The sequence below is a fragment of the Leuciscus leuciscus genome, assembly GCF_965113295.1.
Source record: "Leuciscus leuciscus genome assembly, chromosome: 8".
Classification (NCBI taxonomy): Eukaryota; Metazoa; Chordata; class Actinopteri; order Cypriniformes; family Leuciscidae; genus Leuciscus; species Leuciscus leuciscus.
Window position 1 is genome coordinate 35,960,489 of NC_138732.1, and position 21,948 is coordinate 35,982,436.

The 21,948-nt window shown below is 41.3% G+C and overlaps 1 protein-coding gene across 1 annotated transcript in view; it reads left to right on the forward strand.

Annotated features, from left to right (window-relative positions):
• The window catches only part of il1rapl2 (interleukin 1 receptor accessory protein-like 2), a 554,898-nt gene that overhangs the window by 502,002 nt on the left and 30,948 nt on the right, over window positions 1-21,948 (forward strand). The window lies entirely within an intron of this gene.

Below are 21,948 nucleotides of genomic sequence, written 5' to 3' on the forward strand. Positions count from 1 at the left end.
ACCAGAACGCTTCCTAGAGCTGGCCGTCCGGCCAAACTGAGCTATCGGGGGAGAAGAGCCTTGGTGAGAGAGGTAAAGAAGAACCCAAAGATCACTGTGGCTGAGCTCCAGAGATGCAGTCGGGAAATGGGAGAAAGTTGTAGTAAGTCAACCATCACTGCAGCCATCCACCAGTCGGGGCTTTATGGCAGAGTGGCCCGACGGAAGCCTCTCCTCAGTGCAAGACACATGAAAGCACACCTGAAGGACTCCAAGATGCTGATAAATAAGATTCTCTGGTCTGATGAGACCAAGATAGAACTTTTTGGCCTTAATTCTAAGCGGTATGTGTGGAGAAAACCAGGCACTGCTCATCACCTGTCCAATACAGTCTCAACAGTGAAGCATGGTGGTGGCAGCATCATGCTGTGGGGGTGTTTCTCAGCTGCAGGGACAGGACGACTGGTTGCAATCGAGGGAAAGATGAATGCGGCCAAGTACAGGGATATCCTGGACGAAAACCTTCTCCAGAGTGCTCTGGACCTCAGACTGGGCCGAAGGTTCCCCTTCCAACAAGACAATGACCCTAAGCACACTGCTAAAATAACGAAGGAGTGGCATCACAACAACTCCGTGACTGTTCTTGAATGGCCCAGCCAGAGCCCTGACTTAAACCCAATTGAGCATCTCTGGAGAGACCTGAAAATGGCTGTCCACCAACGTTTACCATCCAACCTGACAGAACTGGAGAGGATCTGCAAGGAGGAATGGCAGAGGATACCCAAATCCAAGTGTGAAAAACTTGTTGCATCTTTCCCAAAAAGACTCATGGCTGTATTAGATCAAAAAGGGTGCTTCTACTAAATACTGAGCAAAGGGTCTGAATACTTAGGACCATGTGATATTTCAGTTTTTCTTTTTTTAATAAATGTGCAAAAATTTCAACAATTCTGTGTTTTTCTGTCAATATGGGGTGCTGTGTGTACAATAATGAGGGAAAAAAATGAACTTAAATGATTTTAGCAAATGGCTGCAATATAACAAAGAGTGGAAAATGTAAGGGGGTCTGAATACTTTCTGTAGCCACTGTACATTAAAAGCAACAGTCTTAAATCTCTCTCACATTTTGTTATTTCAAACAGATCTCATTTACCTTAATGGACTGACATGTAATATGGATACAAACAAACATTAAATTTGTTATAAATTTAACACAAATTAATGTAGGTAAAAAATAACCATTATTCAACATCCAATTTTAAGCGACATACAACTTAATTTCACTCACGTGATAACACTTTACAATAAGGTTTCATTAGTTAACATTAGTTAAATGGTTATTCACCCAAAACTTAAAATTTTGTCATCATTTAGGCTACTTACCCTCATGTCGTTCCAAACCCATAAGACTTACGTTCACAAATGAAGATCTTTTTGATGAAATATGAGAGATTTCTTTCCCTCCATTCGCAGTCTACACAACTACTGTACCACTTTGAAGCTTCAAAAAGTTCATAAAGAGATCGTAAAACTAATCCTTATGAATTAAGTGGTTTAGCGCAAATGTTCTGAAGAAAGACAATCACTTTATATGATGAAAGATTAAATGTAGGCTTTTATTCACATATAAACATTCATCAACTCAGACATCAGTTGTGGTAAACGGAAGCTCAAACATGTTCCCTTGATGTGCGAGAACCAATGAGGTTCATTCTCGTGTTACACAGTTTGAGCTTCAGCAAGAACCAATGAGCGTCTATTTGTTCGCTGAACAATGCACTGTAAAAAAATTCTAACCTCTCCAAGTCAAAATTTTCTAGTGACTGGTCACATCTAAATTTTTAAATTGGCCCTAGTGCAATTCTTGTTGCAATAGTCTGTTAACATTGGCTCAATGAGAAATAATACGTCAGACTAATTGAAAAATTTAGATGTTATCAGTCACTAGAAATTTGTGACTTGGGGATGTCATTTTTTTTTACAGTGTGTTTATGTTAATAAAAGCCTAAATTGAATATGTTTATCATAAAAAGGGATCGTCTCTCTTCAGAAAATTTGAGTCATCACCTGTAATTTTCACTTTTCCACGAGAATCAATGTATGTTATGATTGCCTAACGATTATACACTGGCCGGGAAGCCGATATTTAAAAGTGAAGCGTTTGTTTACCCCTGGGTTCGTAAACCAGCCCACGTGCACGCGCACTCAAATACGAGATTTTAATTTCTGCCCCGACTTGACGTCAAGACGGGGCAGGATATACCATATATGGACACCGCAGACCTATGCTGCAGGAAGCCCACCCTGGCCCTCTCCCCCTCATATTCAGTCGCGAAAGATGCAGAAACGTAGTGCACACGTGAGTTGCTCTGTTGTTGACTGCCAGAATTAACATGTAACTTAAATGTGTTTTCTCTCCCAAGAACGGACCAAGCTGTCAGGGACCAGTGGATTAAATTCATTTTTAATGACGCGGTTCCTACAACCCTTCCCACTGGCTTAACGTTAGGTGTCTGTGCTAATCATTTTACGCCGGAATCGTTCACAAATTTGAATGTCTAAAAAACCACAACGTGAAACAAGGCAAAAACACCACATGATAGCAAACGTTGATCTCAATAACCACTGTAAGCTGATCAAAAAAAGTAGATTACATCTCCGTTAATGTAATCTACATTAAATAAAAGGTATAATGTATGTCTCAGTCAAAATGATTGTCTTTACCATTCAGAGACAACTTGATGTAGACGTCCTTCCATCGACTCTACATCTTCCCTTTCCAGCTCAGGTTCAGAGTCTGGCTCGTGCATATACGGTTGAATTCCATAGGTCGCGGCCAGGTCGGGTTCATTCACAACTATTTTGGAATGATATGCTGAAGTTACCTGCGGTGTCAACCCCCCTCCTTCCTGCCACCAATCAACACGCCCCTCATTTGCATTATTAAAATGACCGTCCACGACAGCCAAAATATCGCATCAGATCTCGCGAGACAATAATGCCTTCAGAAATAAGGGTCAGAGGAGCTCTGTGTTTATTTTTTTTTCACTTTTATTTTTTAGAAGGGCCTGAAAGACTATAATAGAGCGTGGGTATCCAAGGTAATACTAGGTTATGACTCCTTTAACAATCTCTTCATGAACTTTTTGAAGAGTCAATGGGGTGGTTGTAGACTGTCAATGGAGGGAGAGATATCTCTCAGATTTCATTAAAAATATCTTTATTTGTGTTCTGAAGATAAAAGAAGGTCTTACAGGTTTGAAACGACATGAAGGCGAGTAATTAATTACATAACTTACATTTTTGGGTGAACTATCACTTTAACTACTTTAGTTAACACGAACGAAGAATGAACAACACTTCTACAGCATTTATTAATCTTAGTTCATGTTAATTTCAGCATTTATCAATTAATTATTATAATAAAAAGTTGTTAACATTATAATGCACTGTGAACTAATATTAGTTTAGTTACTTTAGAAGTAAAGATTAATACTGTATTGCTCATTAATAGTCCATCTTAATTAATGCATTAACTAATGTTAACAAATGAAACCTTATTGTAAAGTTTTACCACTTACGTTATAAAACTTCTTCAACACTTCCCATTCAAAATAAACGCCTTCATGGGATGAAACAGTCTGTGGCTGAACTTATAATATTCTTCTTGCACGGTCTTCAAATGTTTTCATAAAGATCTTTCTGTGGAAGAAAAAGAAAGTGAGAAATGTTTTAATTATTAATTTTTGATTATAGATTTAATCAAGACATAAATTAACTGCATTTAGGCTTAAATCACTGTAAGCTGCATCTTGCTTAAAAAAACAACAACACTGCTATTGCATGATGCATAATTACATCTGCATGATGCAAAATCAAAAGAGGAGAGCAGCAGTTAAAGCTAGGTGATATGCTAGCATAATATGTGAACAATTTTGTGTACGTTAAATGAGGATATGGATAACGAATTAATCACATCGCGAACCCAAGCGAAAACATGCACAAATTGTCCAAATATATTAACATAACTATATTAAGTAATTTGTAAAATAATGCCTATTAACACAAAACCGTTTTTGACATACATTAAGTGAAAGAACCCAACAGAAATGCACACAATAATTATCATATCTCTGTAAAAAATAACAATAATAAAAGTACTTTATGATTTGATCCCTTCTAACACAGAGATCATCATATAAATGCAAGGAAACTTTAAAATTAATTATCCAGCAAACCACAAACAGTTTTACTCTGCCTTGATCGCCTAACGTTACCCTGTCCTCAGGACGTTAGTCTCTCTCTGTCAAACACACAGATCCAATGCGCGCTGCTCTTTGTTCACTAATTTCAGCCATGTACATAACACTAATATTTTACTCATGAATGTAGATTTTTACTCGCATTTGCAGGTGTATATGACCCTGGAACTACGCAAAATCGACCATCCTCAGCTATGGTTGTGGCGCCGCGCCGACACAGAAGCGAGCACATTACACAAATATTTTGGTGCAGTAAATCTTACCATTAAATAAGTTAACATATGCGTTATGTTATATCAACAGGATAAACAACAACAATAAGAAACAAAACAAAACTTACCTTGAGCTCAAAGCTTCGTGGTCCCACTATAAGACGTTGAATTTGAATTCCGTGATTCCCGCCTGGACGTTGAAGTTGGCGCATGTACAATTTGCGACCACAGAACTAATAAATTGGGGTATGTTTTACTCATTATTTTAAGGTTGCCGATATTACTGTTAAAAAATAGGTAGTGTAGTTAGAATGTACCCATTTTAATATATTTTTCTTGCTAACTAATATACTTAAGTAAAATATAACTGATTTGCACAGGTTGAATTTAACACCCTCCTGCATAATTTTTTACAGTGTAGGGCCCTAATGTCATTTTCCCATATTCTGTGACCTAACCTAAAGTGAGAGCTATATTATACTTATTATAAAGTGTTACCACAGTTTTCCTTTTTATTTTAAATCACTTATATTCTGAGCACCAGTAGGAGGTCTATTTGTCTGCAAGCTGAACTTTTTTGTTTTTTGTTTATGTCTATTTACATTTATTCATAAACTGGAATTGATTAATGTACACACATTTAACTATTAACTATTGGGGAAGGTCCATTTTATGCGCAAATGACCCTGAATTGATTCATATTTACTTCTTAATGCATCAGTGGACTGTTTCGTTGGAATGGAAATAGCTTATCAGCTACATCTTTGTTCAAATGGACCCGTGGCTCACTTCACACTCTTGAAGCCTCTTCGGGCTTGTCTTTCCTGCTGCTGTCCCAGAGGAGTTTGGAAGTGCTCCGTGAGCTCTCCACGAGTGCAAATCCTTTCAGTCTGACTGACGGCCGCAGCTCTACAACAATTTGTCCCAAATCTCTGCCAGTCTCTTGAGCTCTCACATGCTGTGAAGTGCTGGACCATTTTAACCAGCTCTAAGAGAGGTTGGTTCTTCAGGCACTTAGACCTATTTCTATGAGCAATGTCAGACTGAATGGCCAGATACTGGCAGTTCCTGTAAATTGAAAAAAAAATAATATGTTAAAAAAGATTGTTTCATATATGTGGTCAGTTCCAAGAAGTCCCTTTTCTGTTTCTTACAAATGCGTTCACTTTTTAATTGATTTGAATAAATAAATGAAAGTTAATGTTATTGACTGTATATAATGATATATTTCAGATGGCTGTGTATCCCACGCACTTAAGTCATTGGTGGACATGTGTATGTAATAATTGCTCAGTCAGCACATTGCTGAAACTAGTGAATATTTCATATTTCGTGAAACACTGTGCTGCAAGTTTCTGGTGTAAACTTCCCCAAAGTCATTTAGTGTGTCCAAAAATATTTCCTGGTTTTTGTTGACGTGACTGTGGATACATGCATTTTTTTCACTTAAAATAAAAGGTAATGGAATAAATATAAATGTCCTGTGCAAACCTTTTTTTAATGATGCAGGGAAGGGTTTGTTGACGGCCGTAGTTGGCGAAGCATCAGATGTATGTGCTGGCTCAGGGAGAATTAAATTGGCAGGCAGAAAGAAAACCAGCCATTTTGTGTTTATTGCAAGTGCATGTGCCACAGTTCATGCTCATTAAAACAGCACTCAAGACTGCTAGGCCAACTGTTTATTATATTGAGATTTTTTATTTATTTAAGAGGATATCTTTTAATTGAGTGCATTTTTTGTATATTCACAATATGACATTTTGTGGTCATACAGTATGTAGCAAAAAAAATGTTGCAATTCTAAGCTCCTGTCACGAACTGCACCGGGAAACAGACAGGTGATCCAAATGCAGGCTTTTATTGAAGGATAATCCAAAGAGCACAAACGGGGAAACAGGCAGTAATCAGAGTCCAGATAAGCAGTCCAAATCAGCAGCAGTACAAACAGGGAACAGGCAGTCGGGTAATCAAAGCAGGCAGGCTAGAGGTCAGAAACGCGGAGACTAAAATACTAGGAAACTAGAAACAAAGCTAGATCATGCAGTGTGACACGTACAATCCTGAGCCCTGAACAAAGGAAACATACAGGTTTAAATAAGGATACTAACAAGCATAATCATCAAACAGGTGCAAGACATAAACAGGTGCATGACATAAAGCATAATGAGTCCAGGATAACAATATAAAAAGAAACCATAAACTAGGAAGGGGCGCCCTCCAGTGGCTCACTCGGGCACTCTAGGCGCTGAATGTCACATAACCCCCCCTCTAAGGAGCGGCTTCCAGACGCTTCTAAGAGCTCTGGAGGGAGGACAACGGGGGATGGGATGGAGGGCCAGGCCCGTGGAGAGGCAGTAGGCCAGGTGCATGGAGAGACCTGGGGCCTGGAGACCAGAGCAGAACATGAGTCCACATGAAAGCACGCTCCGCAGGCAGCCAGGGCAGAGCATGCTTGGCACAAGACCAGGGCAGAGTACATTTAGCAAAGCTGGAAGGGACCAGTAACATGGGAATCTCAGGCATAATCAACAGTGGGATAAAGGTCCATGTAGGAGCCATCTCCATGGCCCTCTCAGGTCTAGGAGGTTGTGTCAATGTCCATGTAGCTGCCACCTCCATGACCCCCTCAGGAGTAGGCAGTGGTGTAGTGGTCCATGTCGCCCTCGCCTCCATGGCCCCTTTCGGGCCCCTACTGCCCCCCCCCAAAAAGTACTTGGGAAATTTTAAGGTTCCAGCCTCCGGGCTGGAAACAAGCTCTAAAACAACCTCACGGAGCTTAAGAGGCGGAGCCGGCAGCGCGAGGAGAAGAGGCGGGGCCGGCAGGGCGAGGAAAAGAGGCGGGGCCGGCAGGGCGAGGAAAAGAGGCGGAGCCGGCAGCGCGAGGAGAAGAGGCGGGGCCGGCAGGGCGAGGAAAAGAGGCGGGGCCGGCAGCGCGAGGAGAAGAGGCGGGGCCGGCAGGGCGAGGAGAAGAGGCGGGGCCGGCAGGGCGAGGAGAAGAGGCGGGGCCGGCAGGGCGAGGAGCCTGGGAACGCCCTCTGGAATCCGGCGAGCCGTGCGAGTCCTCCTCTTTCTCCTGCGTCGGCGAGGGGTAGCTGCAGGGCATGGTGGCTTTGACTCACTCGGTTCGATGGCAGACTCACTTGACTCAGTAGACTCACTTGACTCCTTAGATTCGACCGTGGGACTTGACTTTGTAGATTCGGCCGCGGGACTTGACTCACTTGACTTGGCGGGACTCGACTCACTTGACTCGGCAGGACTCGACTCACTGCTTTCTGGAAGCGCAGACTCGGCGAGACCCTCCTGAAGCGGTGTCTTAACGGAATTCATCTGGGGTGCTGGCGCGGCGGAGCGCATGTGAGACGCCAGAGCAATAAAGCCCACGTGAAGCACTCGTGGTGGAGGTTTGACGGACCTTTCACAAAACGCCGGTTCAACGGGGCTGTTGAGTGGCGTGAACTTGGCGGAGCTCGAGTGAAGCGCTGGTTCTATGAAGCTTTCCTGATGCGCTTGTTCCTCTCTCGCAGAGCCCACCGAAAACTTAGAACCGCTCATGGAAAGAGCGCACTCAATATACTGGACTAACTTGCTGTACGAACCATGAGTGGGCATATATGAATACAGTGGTTCCGACAGACCTCCACGGAAGAATATCATTAGACATTCCTCGTCCAGGGGAGTTTGGGGAGCCAGTTGCAGAAAGTCCACTACGTACTCTTCAATGAAACGATCTCCCTGACGGAGACACATTATCTTTGCCACAGGATGCATCTCGAGGACCGGGACCTTCTCAGCCGCTGGATCTGTATTGGCTCAGGATTCTGTCACGAACTGCACCGGGAAACAGACAGGTGATCCAAATGCAGGCTTTTATTGAAGGATAATCCAAAGAGCACAAACGGGGAAACAGGCAGTAATCAGAGTCCAGATAAGCAGTCCAAATCAGCAGCAGTACAAACAGGGAACAGGCAGTCGGGTAATCAAAGCAGGCAGGCTAGAGGTCAGAAACGCGGAGACTAAAATACTAGGAAACTAGAAACTAAGCTAGATCATGCAGTGTGACACGTACAATCCTGAGCCCTGAACAAAGGAAACATACAGGTTTAAATAAGGATACTAACAAGCATAATCATCAAACAGGTGCAAGACATAAACAGGTGCATGACATAAAGCATAATGAGTCCAGGATAACAATATAAAAAGAAACCATAAACTAGGAAGGGGCGCCCTCCAGTGGCTCACTCGGGCACTCTAGGCGCTGAATGTCACAGCTCCTACCTAACCTGTATGTGGATAATCCAGATTTAATATCTTTATAAGGTAGAAAATCAAACTGGGCTAATTTGCTTTCATGAACAGTTATGATTCGATAAGCCGCATTTATAGCTCTTGTAAATATGCTTCATACTCTGAATTCTATAATAACTATTTCCCCCACCAGCATTTTTGATAATTTCCCCAAAACTTTCATGGCCCCCAGAAAATGTTATTGTATGAATATCTGAACATGCAATCAAAACAGTGCTTCTGCTGTTAAACAACAACATAAAAAACTAGACCGTAGTGGTGAGTGGTGCTTGCAGTAGCAGAACTCGGCACTTGGTTGCTAGGGTGTTGTACATGATTGTGTAACGCTCGGTTCCCAAATGAAGTCGAAGATGAATCAGATTCAAATAACAAGAGGATTTATTCCAAACGTCATAAGCCAACATACAACACAAACAATACTGGACACTAAACTGAAGACAGGCATGAACTAAATTAATGTGTTTGTACGGTTGCATCTTTATGGTTACTACATACTTTTATGGTTTGCTTATACAGTTATGGGTTACTTATTGGCTACTTTATAGGCCAAATCAAAAGAGCCCAACCCCAAGTCTCTCTGGCGTTCTGATCCAAAGAGAGGATCTTACAAATTTTGTGCCAATGTTAAGTCTATGGAACTTTTTTGGCCGATTTGTCGCCCGCCAGACAAACATCGTGCATCGCTTAGAAAAGTCATAGCACTCCTCTCCTCAATAAACCGGTCGATTTGACACTTCATTCATGGTTTACGACAAACGGTGCGGGAGGAGTAGCGTGCCGAAGTTTAGGTATGAGGCATCACTAATTATTCTAGCTTCATGCATTCTCTTTTATCAACACTAGCGTTTTTGTCAAAGACTTCAACATGCATAAGCGATGCTTTTATCGCTTGTTTCTGCTTTTTTATCACCTGTGATTTGATCCGGAGATTCTCTACTCTTTCAGAAGATGCGTAATAGCGCCCCCTACCGTATAACAGTGAAAACATGGAAAGCCAGAAAATTCCGTCAATGGCAGGAAGTGTTGTCTCATAAATGATGGAAAATTCCTTCAATGGCGGGAAAAGAGTTAAAGTCTGCATATCAGTATCTCCTGCAGCTTGCACTGTAAAAACAGTTGACTTAACTTAAAAAAAGTGAGGAAACCTGTTGCCCTAAAATCATTAAGCAAATTAGCTTCATGCGTAATGGAGTTCACATAACTTAATTTTTCAATTACGCATGAAGTTTATTACCTAATAATTTTAAGGCAATGGGTTTCCTCACTTTTTTAAGTGAAGTCAGCTGATCACTTTTTACAGTGTGGGTAATGAACTATATCATTTATCAGATTAAGACTTAATCTGATTATTCTTAATAATGTTTCATTTATGTTTCCAATGTAAGTCAAGTCAAGAATTACAGTGATTACTGTGATTTTATCATGGGCAGGAGGTTTTACACACTCCTTTTTGTGCTATTAGCAAATCAGCCTGTCTAACTCAAGCTCAAGCTTCAAGCACAGGGAAAAAAAAACTGTTTAAATCATGCATTTCTGCAGCTGCTGTCCCAAGCTTTTATTGTTGAATGTGTTGTTTTGCATAATTTCAAATGGAATGACCTTCCATCATCATAAAAATACTGCCGTACTCTTGAGAAAATGAGCGTTGAATCAGCCTTATGCTTTCAGACTCTTTTCAGAAGAGTGGGCCGTACTCTGCCATGAAACTTTCATGACAGTTTAGTCAGTGAGTATGAAACAGCTGCACTCAGCAGAAGATGGCATGCAGTCCACTCTATAAAGCCACATTTCTACACAATCCCAATGCAACAACACTGAGATGTAGAATAAATGATACAGCAAAGTCGGCTTCCACAGAGATGAAATGCTGAATGTGTGCAATAACAACTGTAGATGGAAAATGTGGCAATATCCAATGTTTATTGCAAAAGCAACGTATGACAAGAAAAAAAAAAAGATTTAAAAAGGGCGAAAAAAATATTTGAGTTGATTTGAACATGCATGGGGGCTGATTTCCCATTTTCACAGCAAGAAATAGAAAGGGAAGTGAAATGTTCCTTGCAGAAGGGGAATGTGCTGATCTTCCAGTGGGTCAAATGTGCTGCACCCTTTCTGTGCTCACAGGTTTTCCTTGGGTAAGAGGTTGTCCACTCGATTCTTTACGACTTCTTGTAAGACTGGGTTGTGCCAGGCCTGTTGTACATTCATTGTTGTCTTTCCCTTTTCTACTGGATGCTGGAATGATTTCTTCAGGCAGTTCACATGTTTGAGCAGTTCTTTTGTACTTTTTTGTACTTTCATCTTATTTTGATTCTTGATTGGGTCCCAGATCCCACAAGCATTTCCAAAATTTTCTCCCATTTGTTCTTCCCCCACATGCTCCAGTGAGCGCCCGTAGTTCAGCTGGCTGGGCTGGATTTGGAAGCGGTGGGGAGATGCTCTCAAGGGTGCACCACACATCTACAATTGCATAAGCAGCTTTTCATGGGCTATTTTCAGTTGCCGCACAAGCAAGGGGCTTTGCGTAGGAGTTTCGGTTTAGTCTGATCATAATGTTTCCTAAATGGAGACTACACAGTCATGTAATTTACACGCACTTTTCTTAAAAGTCACAGTGCAGATGTACAGTAAACCGGAATGTCATCACTGAAAACATTTAGAATCGGTTTGACATTGTTTTTAATATTCATGACGATTTTTTTCAAGAGTGCTGTTAGAGGTAGTTAACAAGAAGTAAACATGATATCCTCTAAATCTGACATTTTTGTGCATTTTCTTCTCATATCTTCGCTGTTGTTGGTGACTGCCACAATCAAAAGTCCAAAAAAGTAACCTTTCATCTTCAAACGGGAATACTGCATAAAAGACATAAATTTAGTGAGCAATCAGTTTGGGAAAATTAAAGGTATGTCGTTACTCTGACAGTGTACCAATCATATATTCCCTGTGTGCTTGTGGACTTTTATGTCATTTCCTGACGTGTGTTTTTCTGTGTAGTTTTTCATGTTGATTTAGTTCTCCAGGTGTTTCCCATTTAACCACTCCCCCTTGTTATCTTGTTTAGCTCAGTTGAATGTGTATATAGTGCTTATGTTTCACTCGTGGTTTCCCTGTTGTTGTATGAGTTTGCTTAGTTCCCATGTATTTCCCTGTTTCCTTGTGTTTTTATTTATTTGCATGCTGTATGATAAAACCAACAGTTAAGGGTTTGATTTACACTCTGCGATTTCAGCAAGGTTACCTACTCACACTGAACGAGTAGATTGCATGCGATGTAAAGCCAAAGCTCGCGTTTTATGTGCTCACACTATACGGTCCGATCATCGAGCTGCGACTTGACTGCTCACACTATACGTGTGAAATATGAGTGATAAACCCCCGTACCGGGTTGCGTCAATAGACCATGATATTGTGTATCCAGGGATGTTGTCAAAACAAGCATCAGCTATCAATATCAAAATTATTTAGCATTTCCAATGTATGTATTAAATTATTATTAGTACTATTGTATTATTATTATTATTATTATTAGGGAAGGCCTACTTTCATTATTAAAGGTATAGCCTATTATAATTAATTTGCCACGCAATAACTTTATAGCGTATACCCGCATAACCGACATGCTGCGAAGATTAGATAGAAGCTTAGGCCTACTCTTTAAAAATTGTCTAAAAACATTTGGGTCGATTACAATGAATTAAAGGCCTATAATTAAAATTATTAACAGTCTATGTCCGAACACTGTAATAATCAGTCATCAATGAAAATTAAAAACAGCTTTATTTCAAAAACAGCTTGTTTAACTTGATCATTTAACAAATTAATAAAAGAGGCACGGTAGCTACATCACAGGTGGCTTGGAAGATGTGGGTAATATGTCATTGTGGGGTAATATGGTTGCGCTTGATATTTACAAGATGGCGCCGGTGTCTATGGCCTGCCGTCTGTCTCTGCGCACTCTGTTTGTATTTACGTTATTTTTGTCAATTATTATTGCAAATGTCAACTCTCTACTGGTTTATGACCGCCAAATACTCTTAGACCTTCGACCCTTGATTAAAAACTTGGTGCCATTTGAGCATGATGGCCAAAAAACCTTCTGTCCTCCGTTTCTTACGGGAATACCTTCGCCGTGTGTCAGCTCCACCTTTGCGCAGAGTGCGCCGTAGACGCCGGGGAAAACGCGGTGGTTGGCTGGTGAAACTGAGGACCTGGCTGGTGTCTTCCACCATGACTTTGCCTGGAATCCGTTCGGAATTTCGTCGCCTTGCGCCGTGGCGTTCTGCGGACCCGATCGACTCCTGTTTGGTTCCAGTGGCTGGCTTGGACGTGGGGCTCCCTGCTTGCCGTGTTCAGGTTCCTCACCTCCGCTGGCGCGGGGTGAATCAGCAGAATCTCCGGCCGCTTGCTCGGACTACACTGGCTGCAAAAGCCCCGGATCCAGCTAGTTTTGCCCTGGTGAATGCTAGATCGCTAGCTAACAAAACTTTCATCTTGAAGGACTTCTTTGAGTCGCGTGATCTGGATTTTCTCTGTGTAACGGAAACGTGGATTCCGGTGGGTGAGTCGAGTGCTTTTTGTGAACTTTTACCGTTTGACTGTTTGTACTTTAACTCCCCGAGGACGTCAGGTCGTGGAGGAGGGCTGGCAACAGTCTATAAAACAAATTTTAAGTGTAAACAGCTCGCACTCGCTGTATCCTTCGCCACCTTTGAGGTGAATTTGTTCGAACTGAGCGGTGCATCTCCAGTGCTGTGCGCACTTGTATATAGGCCACCCAAATACAACAAGGATTTCATCACTGACTTTTCTCAATTTTTGGCTGAGTTTGTGCCAAGGTATGACTGCCTCCTTATTGTAGGGGACTTTAACATCCACGTGTGCTGTCCTGAAAAGCCAATGGCAAGAGCCTTTTTAAATGTCATTGAGTGTTTTAATCTTGTACAGTGTGTATCTGGCCCCACGCAGGAACGTGGGCACACTCTTGACCTGGTTTTAACTCATGGCTTAACTGTTTCTAATCTTGAAGTCTGTGATGCTTTTTTCTCTGATCATATGCCTGTTGTATTTGAAATTTCCCTCTCTTGTGTCGTAGATAAACCGTGTGCTCCTGTGCGCCGTGGTCGGATAGTTAACCCTTCCACTGCTGCTCAGTTTTCCTCTGTTTTTAATCTAAATCGTGTCTCTCTATGTCCTAACATAACTGTTGAAGATCTGTGCGCTGGTTTTAATGCTGCTTGCCAAGTAGCATTAGATACGGTAGCCCCCGTAAAAACCAGGCTGTCCAAACCGAGACCTGATCCTTGGCTGAACGATGTCACCCGCGCTGCCAGACGTGAGTGCAGAAGGGCGGAAAGAAAGTGGAAGAGGGATAAACTCCAAGTGTCATTTCAGATACTTAGAGAGAGTTGGTGTTCTTATCAAAAAATTGTAAAAGCTGAAAAGACCAAGCATGTTTCTAACATTATTTCTTCTAATGGTCACAATCCTGGAGTTCTTTTTAATACCCTCAAAACTGTTCTTAATGTCCCACAACTCCAGTGCTTGGAGAACCCATCAAAAGTGTGTGAGGAGGTTCTTCACTTTTTTATCCACAAGGTGGAGAGCATTAGGGCCCTTATTGGTCCACCTTTGTATGACCCTGGCATTTCTGTAACCTGTTCTGCTGTTTTGAACCAGTTTGAGCCTGTTAGCTTGCCTTTTTTAGAAAAGATTATTGGTCAAATGAAGATCACTGGCTCCCCCAATGATGTGATTCCCCCTCGTCTTTTTAAAGAGGTTTTTCCTACAGTGGCGCCCTGCATACTTGATATTGTAAATGTCAGTTTAATTACTGGAGTCGTACCTATGAGTTTTAAACATGCAGTTGTTCAACCCTTGTTAAAGAAACAACTTGAGCTCTCTAATTATCGGCCTATCTCTAAGCTCCCTTTGCTTTCCAAAATTATGGAGAAAGTTGTTTATCTGCAACTGAGCACATTTCTGAATGACAATTGTATAACTGAAATTTTCCAGTCTGGGTTTAAGTCAGCCCACAGCACTGAGACAGCTCTGCTGAGGGTTTTCAATGACATTCTTCTGGCTTCAGACTATAGTCTTCTGGCTAAGTCAGACTGATACTGTTGCTCTGCTGCTATTGGACCTTACGGCTGCGTTCGATACAGTCGACCACCAAATTTTATTGTCTCGACTGGAGAACTGTGTGGGCATTAAGGGGTTGGCCTTAGCCTGGATTATGTCCTATTTGGAAGGCAGAAGTTTTTCAGTTCAGGTCAGTGATGCTGTGTCCTCTTCGGCTCCTCTGTTGTGCGGAGTTCCTCAAGGGTCTGTCCTTGGGCCACTACTTTTTTCAATGTACCTGCTGCCTCTTGGGTCAATCCTCAGAAGTCACAATGTTTCGTTCCATTTTTATGCTGACGACTGTCAAATATATGTGCCGCTAAGTCAGTCAAAAACCCTTTTAGAGTGTCTGAATGAAGTGAAAGCATGGATGGCTATGAATTTTTTGTATTTAAATGAGAGCAAAACTGAGTTTGTGTTATTTGCTCCTAGTGACTCAGCTGCTGCGGTTTCCTGTTGACCTGGGTTGTCAAACCCGAGACATTAGCCCTGTGGTTACAAACCTGGGAGTCAAGTTGGACGGTCGTTTAAAACTTGATGCCCAGATTAGTGCAGTGGTGAAGACCAGCTTCTTCCAGCTGAGGCAACTAGTCAAAGTAAAACCGGTTTTATCTCGACATGATTTTGAAATTTTAATCCATGCTTTTATCACCACTCGTTTAGATTATTGCAATGCACTTTACACTGGTCTTAGCAAATCACTTATGGCACGATTACAACTAGTCCAAAATGCAGCTGCTCGTCTTTTAACTGGAACTCGAAAATTTGACAATATCTCACCCTTCCTCCAATCCCTCCACTGGCTCCCTGTGCACTTTTGTACTGATTTTAAAATTATTTTATTTGTTTTTAAATGTCTGCATGGCCTGGCCCCCCAGTACCTGTCTGATCTGCTCGTGCCCTACACCCCCTTTCTTTCGCTCCGGTCGGCTGACCAGGTACTGCTGGTCGTCCCCAAGACCAAACGTAAATCTAGAGGTGACCGTGCGTTTGCCGTGGCAGCTCCGAGACTCTGGAATGAGCTGCCTTTGCACATCAGACTGACTGAGTCTCTTCCTGTTTTTAAATCGTATCTTAAAGGAGAACTTGGTAACTTTTTTAACTTAATAAAACTGTCTAGAATTAATTTGGATGGTTAAACAACCTGTTCTGGTGATATTGGTGACTTTCCCCGCTCCCCCCAGCGTTCCCAGGCGGAAAACCAACCTTGCAACTTGGGGACTACCGTCCCGGCAGTGAGAAGCGAGAACGAGAACGAGCGCGAAACACGAATTGCTTTACGGCAATTCGACATAAACACACACGCATGTATGATGTATCACCAGATGACCCACCTCGGTAGACATAGCTCCACACGATACAGTTGGCTTGCTCCGATCAAAACAAACGCACATGAGCAGCGGTAGAGAGGGGGAGGAGGCCGCCGCAAGTGAGTTTTTTACGACCGTGTTGTGAAATATACGCCCCCCCACAGCTGTAGGGGGAGCTCGTGGGGAAAACATGCGACAACAAAAGGAAAAATCAGCGAAGAAGTGACTAGAGTTCGCTAGAGTTGCCGAGTTCTCCTTTAAAACTCATTTATTTTCTTTGGCTTTTAACTCAGTTTGAGGGTTGATTTTCAGTTTTGTATTATTGTTGCATTTATTTGTATTGTTATTTATTGTTTTATAATTTTTTTGTTGCGCCTCTGTTGTATGTTATTGTTTATTTATAGACTGTGTTCAGCACTTTGGTCAACAGTGTTGTTTTTAAGGTGCTTTATAAATAAAGGTGGATTGGATTGGATTGAAATATGGTTTAACCATTTTGCAACACGAACTGGAGGTAAGCAACAGTAATTTGTAGCTAGATCTACAGAACTTAAAGATCTCCCTCTTTTTGTTTTCTTTCTTGCTGCATTAAAGATGAAATGGTTAAACTTCTGTTTTCACGCAGGCGCAGTGAAGGTAAAACACAGAGTTTAGGGCAGTCGGTTCGTAGCTCTGCTTCAATTGCGCGATATAGTCATGAGGAGCGACCAAAATTTTTGGCATGCCAGAAATTCATCCGACCATCCGATTGCCTGTTTCCATTTCCCATGTGTGCGTGATTTGTGTGTATGTGTTTGTTTAGATTAGTTATGTGTTCATGATTTAGTTAATAAAACTTTGTTTATAATACACGAGTTCCCTGATTCTGTCTGCAGATTAATGTCACTTAAACGATTCCTGATCTTTTCTGTGGCCATGAAAAAATACCCTTGATGAGCCTCAATTTCTGTTTTGATCTGAATGTAAATAACTCAATTATGCATAAAGTGTTTTATGGACCAAGCCAACATGTTTCATTGCATAATGTGAAATGAAGTTCATAATTCACCAACTTAATATATAATAAACTAGTTTGCCCTGTATTTTATTATTACCAACTGCTTTAATGTTGGATTTGTGAGTTTTTAAAGTTGTGTATTTATAAAGAAATATAAGACAATTAATCTCTCTACTATTAAGATGCATTATGTATTAGGAAGTATTAGGACCCACTGCTTAATTATTGAATTCATGTGTTTCAATCAGACCTATTGCCACAGGTGTACAATATAAAATAAAGCATGTAGTCTGTATTTACAAACATTTATGGAAAAACATGGGTCGTTCTGAAGAGCTCAGTGAATTTAAGCGTGGTACTGTGATAGGATGCCGCCTTTACCACTTTTGAAATTCCGTCCCTGCTAGATATTCCACGGTCAACTGTTTGTGAGTGGTATTATTGGAGAGTGGAAGCATTTAGCAACAGCAGTAACTCAGCCACAAAGTTGAAAACCACGTAAAGTCACAGCGGGGTTACCGAGTGCTGAGGCACATGGTGTGTAAAAGTCGCCAATGCTCTGCTGATTCCAAAACTTCCACTGGCATTAATATAAGCACAAAAACTGTGCGGTGGGTATGTGTTTCATGGTATGTGTTTCCATGGCCGAGCAGCTGCATGAAAGCCTCACATCAATGTGAGGAGAATGCCAAGCGTTGGATAGAGGGGTGTAAAGTCCACCACTGGACTCTGGAGCAGTGGAAACCCGACTCTAGGTTTGGCGGATGCCTGGAGAACGTTACCTGCCTGACTGCATTGTGCCAACTGTAAAGTTTGGTGGAGGAGGGATACTGGTATGGGGCTGTTTTTCAGGGGTTGGTCTTGGCCCCTTAGTTCCAGTGAAGGGAAATCTTAATTCTTCAGCATGCCAAGATATTATAGTCAATGTGATGCTTCCAACTTTGTGGAAACTGTTTGGGGATGGGCCTTTTCTATTCCAGCATGACTTTGCCCCAGTGCACAAAGCAAGGTCAATAAAGACATGGTTGGATGAGTGTAGTGTACTATAACTTGAATGGCCTGCACATATTTCCCACAGAAACACTCCAAAATCTTGTGGAAAGCTTTCCCAGAAGAGTTGAAGCTGTAATAGCTGCAAAGAGCTGACCAACTCCATATTAATGTTATTAATGTCCTTAAAGCCCCTGTTGGTGTAATGCTCCGGTGACCCAGTACTTTTGTCCATATAGTGTATTTGCATCACAACTGGAAACTGACATGTTTGCCTACACCAAGTAAATGTTCTGAGAAGCATAGAAATCAAAGTTAGGCAGAGTGGGATAAGAAGTGATTAGAAGATGTATATTTAAGGGAAGAATAGGAAGTGTCATTGGGGAATGGAGGCATCCAGGGCCACAATGTCCTCAGTGTGTGAGAGGAAGTGAGGCTGTGGATGGGAAGTGATGGGTCCAGATGCGCAGGGTCAGGTGTCTAGACCTTCAAGGACAGCTGGTGCTTGCTTGTGAAAGAGAGGTATCAGCCAGGGACAAAGAGATGTGATACTGGATACAGATCCATTGTCACACGTTCACTCCTGGAGTGAGTCTGAAGTCTGCTCAGTAAGACTACTGCCAGAACACTTCAAAGTAGGCAGATCCTGCTAGACGTGAAACATGCAAGATCAATAGTTAGTCCTGCTATTTGCGATTTGTATTTGAATCGTAATAGCTACAATATCAGCTGCCTGATGCTCAAAGCATTTGAGCAATTTTCAATTGAGAGAAGCTTTTTGCACACTGTGAAATATCCAAAAATAGATATTTTTTTAACTGCAGGCAAAGACTCACAGACGATTAGTTAAACTTTTTTAAGCTCTTCCTGAGGGGGACTGATGAAAATTTTGCTATGGTTAAGTTGCATGAAACTCTGTTATCACATTACCAAAGCAAACAGGAAACTGGGTATGCTTGTGCTTTAATTGGAAGTGCTCTTCATACTGACCCTTTGTTTAATTTGAAGTATTTAAATGTGATGCAAAAAAGTAAAGCATGACCCAGATTGCACATAAATGATCTATTCACACAGGGAGAAACCAACATTGCTATTTGACTAATTTGATTATTGCAAGTTTGCAAAAAGTCTAGTTTTTGTATATTCCAGTGTTTTAATATAGAATATTTGAATATCAATATAGAGAATCTGTTTTGCATGTTTGAGAGAAAAGAGTGATGTTGCTGCAGAATCTGCCTCGGTTTCATTTCTTTATATATAATTACAGTTTATTACAAGTGTAATCAATGTAAATTGTTCACCCTGATTCTTTCGCTTTTCATTTTAAATGTTTTCACCCTTCTCACATATTCTCTTATCTTAAAGAAGAACTTGTGTCAATCCATTAACTACAATAAAACATTCAAATAATCATTGATCATTTTAATCTTTTGACAGTAGACTTTTTTAATAGACCAGGTAAAACTGCAACTGTTTGTCTGAGGATATTGTTTTGGACCTGGTGTATTTTATTCTGTGATTTAATTAACTTGAATGGTGCGTTGCTAACATGGATTCTAGAAGATTCTAGCAGGCTTTTCTTCTGGGCAGACACACAGATAGCAGCAGAAGTGAGAGGGGGTGGTGAAGTATTGCACAGGAAGCTGTTAGGGAAAAAACGAGAGGGGTGGGTGGAACAGAGAGCGGCACAATCCGATGAAACCAATACGGGTGAGCCGGGTTATCCTTGTCTATATCAACTCTGCCAGGATCTGCCATTGGTTCTGACTTTGTGCTCATTTTCTGAGAAAATTTTAAGAATGATTTTTCTTTAGAGCTGTAATTCTGTGCACTGTAGCATTGTAGCTTGTCTTTTAAAGGGATAGTTCACCCAAAAATGAAAATTAGCCCATGATTTACTCACCCTGCAGCCATCCTAGGTGTATATGACATTTTTCTTTCAGACTAATACAATCGGGAGTTATATTAAAAAATGTCCTGGCTCTTCCAAGCTTTATAATGGGAGTCAATGGGTATATTTTTTTGGAAGTCCATCAAAGCGCATCCATCCATGATAAAAGTAATCCACACGGCTCTGGGGGGTTAATAAAGGCCTTCTGAAGCGAAGCAATGTGTTCGTGTAAGAAAAATATCCATATTTAAAACTTTATCGACTAAAATGACTAGCTTCCAGTAGACGGCCATACGCCAAAAGAGTAAAACTTGACGATGTATGACGTAGGCTGTAGGAGTAACGTAAGCTTTGACGCCTCTCGCGGTTCAAAAAAGTTTTGACGCCTCTCGCGGCAACCGCATTCGTCATTACATTGTGCATCAAGTTCAAGGGTTATTCTTTTGTCGTAAATCGATGCGTACGGCCGTCTGCCGGAAGCTAGTTATTTTAGTCTATAAAGTTTTAAATATGGATATTTTTCTTACACGAACGCATCACTTCACTTCAGAAGGCCTTTATTAACCCACCAGAGCCATGTGGACGATTACTTTTATCATGGATGGATGCGCTTTCATGGACTTCCAAAAAAGTACACCCATTATAAAGCTTGGAAGAGCCAGGACATTTTTTTGATATAACTCTGATTGTATTTGTCTGAAAGAAGAATGTCATATACACCTAGGATGGCTGCTGGGTGGGCTCATGGGCTCATGGGCTCATTTTCATTTGTGGGTGAACTATCCCTTTAATGGCCCATAGATAGTCTAAATGAATTCACTTTACTCTTGTGCTTCTAAAACATTTGGAGCTGCCCGAAGAGACCCAGCTATTGCCCCTTCAGACGCCCCTAAAGTCATTTTCAGATAGCATGTTAGTCCCTTTAGCAGCTAGGCATATACAGTAGTTAGGGTAGTTTTTATCTAAACTCAGTTTGCCAGAGGCTAATGACAGTATGCTGCAGAGATTTAGCTTAAAGATGTATTTACCCAGCAGACCCAGTTACATTCGAACAATGTAATCTAAACATCAAGAGGACTTAATTTTCCTAACATTTTATTTGTTAATAAGGGGAGCTGTTAAAAAGTAATTCTGCCCATGAAAAATCCGAAGTCAGCTAAATAAATTGTGCCGTGGTTTTTGCATCATTGTAACTAATTGCATTGCTCCAGAGACATTGTACAAATACAGAGAGTGGAGAAAGCCAGTCCTGTTCACAAGTATTGAATAAACACATTCTCACTGTATCATAAACACATCACCGGGGTTCACAAATATCTCGAAACTTTACTGACATGGCATTAACTGACATCTGCTCACCGGCGTGTGCGTTTGATCCCAGAGTAGCTGCAGGAGAAGAAGGGTTTGAGATGTGAAAGGAGTGTGAGCTGATAAAGACGTGTCGATGCAGAAAGGGTGGTCTGGTGAACCGTCCGGTCTTCTGTTGACAAGAATGATAGCTTTCATTTGCATGCTAAAGCGGCAGCTGCCCCCTCAAGATGGATGAGGGTCTCGACCTCATCTCTCTCTTTCTGCAGTATTCCTGCACAATAGAGAGAGACAAGATTGTACCAAAAGGATAAGCATTTCTATAGCACATAATGAACCCAAACTCTGCTTGTAAGGTGACCTCAAGGAACTGAGCCTGTCTGTCCTGAAAATTAGCTCAGTGGACAGTAGCATACAGCGGTGATTCCATTTTCAAACTCAAGTGGCAACAAAATTGACATTTATCCGTATTTCTATTTACTGTGCGCTGGGTTAACATATTTTTTCATTTAATTTCTATACACAATACACATTTTTTCAAAGCAGCATTGCAAAAATTCATAATATTAAT